This window comes from Bufo gargarizans, chromosome 6, assembly GCF_014858855.1.
Source record: "Bufo gargarizans isolate SCDJY-AF-19 chromosome 6, ASM1485885v1, whole genome shotgun sequence".
In the NCBI taxonomy this organism is placed as follows: domain Eukaryota; kingdom Metazoa; phylum Chordata; class Amphibia; order Anura; family Bufonidae; genus Bufo; species Bufo gargarizans.
Window position 1 is genome coordinate 168,192,764 of NC_058085.1, and position 3,459 is coordinate 168,196,222.

A 3,459-nucleotide genomic window follows, 5' to 3' on the forward strand; every position below is an offset into this window, starting at 1 on the left:
GAGGATTCCGCTCCACAGCTTCCACTCAGCCCTGGACACAGCATTAGTTTGTCTGGTTTCGGGTTACACTGCTCTAAGGGGAGGAGTGCATCACTCCCTGGGCTGTGGGGGTTAGGTCAGTTATTTTAGTGGCTCAGCCCCTTCCCAGATGCCTCAGTGTCGAGGTCCTTGAGTTTGCTAGTTCCTTAAACTCGCGTGTGCTCCTGATCTATACTTTGTTCTTGGACTCTGCTTATCATCTGATCCCTGCCTGCTTGCTTGTCTCTCCTGTTGCTGATCCAGATTGCCTGACCTGTTCCTGTGACACCTGCCCTGACCTTTTGTCTGTCTCACTAACCCTCTGTCTCATCCTTCGGTACTGCCCTGTTACTCCTGGTCACTGATTCAGGGATTACTCTGGAGTAGCCCCTGGCAACTACACTAATGGCTCAAGTCTATTCTCACCATCTGAGGTTTTAGTGAAAACCAAGTTGTTGTTTAAACACGCCCCTCCAGAGTATAGCCAGTCAGTGACACAGTGGGTTCACACCCGCTGATCCGTGACAGCGCCTAAAAAGATGGCGACAGAGTTTGATACATTTGTATGTCAATATCTCTGTTTACAGTCAGTGAACGGGAACATAATTTATCACAGGGATATGCAAACACCAACCCAAGGGGTGTTAACCCCTAGAAGTAGTTCATCGGCACAAAGGAGCAGTCATTTTCACAGCCCGAGGTGTCTTCCCAGAAGCTAGACCTCTACACGTCGATGATCTGCATTGCAAAGCTTGTCTGAAAGAAAAATCCCGCAGTGCACCCTCTTGAAGGAAACTCTTGATCCGGCACAGGCTGCTTTGCTCCTTCAAAAACAATAGACTCTGTACAGCGTGACACCGATGTATAAATTCTCATACACCAGACTGAAAGTGTATTCCCACCACCTGTCTGTCCACATAGCTGCAGAGGAGCAGAAGGGTCTTGCCATTGAAGTGGGCTCAGAAATTAACCTAAAAGCCAAATTTTCCTGTTTACCTGGACTCAAAGGAAAGGACAGAGATCCACTGGCTGTGATCATACAGATTTCATACAAGCCTCTACTCACCAAGGCAAACACAGAGGACTGGATTGTTTGGACAGGTTGGTTCTGCGGGACGTACACAGAGGACGATCTATTAGAGGTGTTACCAAAGACATTTAATTGCCTCCTGCTTTTCCTGTATAACAACTCTGAGGCGCTCATGGCTATCGTAAGGACATGGTTCCAAAGAAACTTTGACTGTTTCGGTAAGCTGGTGATTAGTTCTCCGGACCTTACGTGGCTAGCAGCGATGTGGACCGGATATGATGTGTCGGCCACAGAGTTTGTTTTCTCTGTGCCCATCGAACCTCGCATGGGCATTTCTTATGCCATCCACGCAGAGGACTTCAAGACTTTATGGAATGATATACATAAATTAAAGGACAAGGTCACGTTAGAGGAAGTGGACAATTTATTCCAATGTCTTTACTCTCATTTCTTCTGACACTTTAGAATCCATTTATCAGCAACTTAGCTTGTCAAGGAATGAGTCGCTTGTTTGCTGGACTGTCCTCCAGTTATCAGACATAACCCCATACATTTCATCATCAATATGCGTTACGCTCATGGTCACCCCGACACTGGTCATCAATCCTTTCTTGTTTATGAAGCACTTTGTTTTTTCAGTTTGTCTTTTAAATCTTGTGGTTTTGCCCCTTCTGTTTTGTATTTTATGTGTTTTAATATCCTGTTTGTTAAATAAAGATTTTTCTTCTCCCCTGCTCAAAAAAATAAATAAAAGAATTGACTTGTGATTTGGTAGCCAAAAGCAGGAGTGGGTACAAAACACAGAAGACATGCAAATATTTTGTTCACCTGTCATCTCTTTTTTGAATCCACCCCTGTTTTTTGGGGGCATTAGCCATACTAATGGATTACTGACCAAATGCTGACCGAGTTAAGGTGGATGCTCCACAGACAGGATCAGTTTTTTGTAGGTTATTGTTCTGGGGGATCAGAGGAAGGGCAAAATAATCAGTGACGTCTACACAAACTTACTGCTGACACCCTCTCCACTCTATCGGGGAGCTCTACTTGTAAAAGCATTTAATAGAACAGGTTCTGCAGACATCTATGTGGAATCAGCTGACAATGGTGTAAAAGGAGTGCGCTTCTTGGCGCTAACTTCTACCTGTAAGACTGAGTTCATACTTGAGTTATTTGGTCAGTTTTGGCCACATGACGTGTGCAGTGATTCTGAGAGTGACGCCTGTCATCTGCATGTCATACAGACTCACAGTATTATTTCACTACCAAAGCAGGTTCCCTATGCTTGTTACTGCAAGGCACAGTGTTCTACACCACTATAAAGGCTCTCTGCAGCCATGAAATAGCATTTTTTTAACGTAAAATTTGGTGAACCAGCGAATCACATTTTTGCAAAATTCGCTCATCTCTAGTTTTAAATATATAAAAATGCAAATCACCCCTTCTCATTGAATACAAATAAATAATAAAAAATAAACATGGTAAGCATTACCACATCCAAAAATGCTCAAATTATTAAGATATAAAAATATTTATACCATATGGCAAATGGTCTACAGAAAAAAAAGTCAAAACAACTGATTCACTTTTTTTTTGTTTCTTCACCTCACGCAATTTTTTTTATAAAAAGTGATCAAAATTTTATACACACAACAAAAATGGTATCAATAAAAAAACTATATATTGTCCCCTTTAAAAAAATGAACCCTAATGAAGATCTGTAGATCTGCTATGAAAATACTTATGGGGCAGCAGAATATGGCAGTAAAAAGTTGAAAAAAAATGTCAGTATTAAAATATAAGAAAAACTGTACAATTGTGGTATTGCTGTAATGGTATTGACCCAGTGAATGAATGTAACAGGTCAGTTTTACTGCCATAAAAACAAAAAACCATAACGCAGTGGCAGAATTGTGTTTCTTTTCAATTCCACGTCATTTGGAAATGTTTGCCAGCTTCCCACTACATTGTATGTAATATTAAATGGTGCCATTAGAAAGTACAACTTGTCCTGCAAAAAACAAGCTCTCATATGGTTAAAAGTGAATGGAAAAAAAATAATAAAGTTTATGGCTTTAAGAAAACTAGGAGTGAAAAATGAAAACACAAGAATGTAAAATCACAAGGTAAAGAAGTAGTTAAATTTGGAATATTTTCTTGATTCTTTGATTCTTTATATTTATCTCTATGTTAATAGCGATTTTATTAGTTTAGTTCCATTAAGATAATCTTGAATACAATTGTATTTTATTTCATGTTTATTATTTAGGGTTTATTCTACAATAATCCCCTATTCTAGATGTTTCTAACACTCCCTTGGAAAAAGATCTTCATGAAAGTAAAAGAATAAAACATACTTTCAAGTAACATTCACTTTCCGGTTCATATAAATGCTCTTACTAACTGGTCTT

The 3,459-nt window shown here is 39.8% G+C and overlaps 1 pseudogene; it reads left to right on the forward strand.

The window, feature by feature from the left end:
• Positions 1-557: 557 nt before the first annotated feature.
• Positions 558-1,550, forward strand: LOC122942068 (annotated as a pseudogene).
• The last annotated feature ends 1,909 nt before the right edge of the window (positions 1,551-3,459 follow it).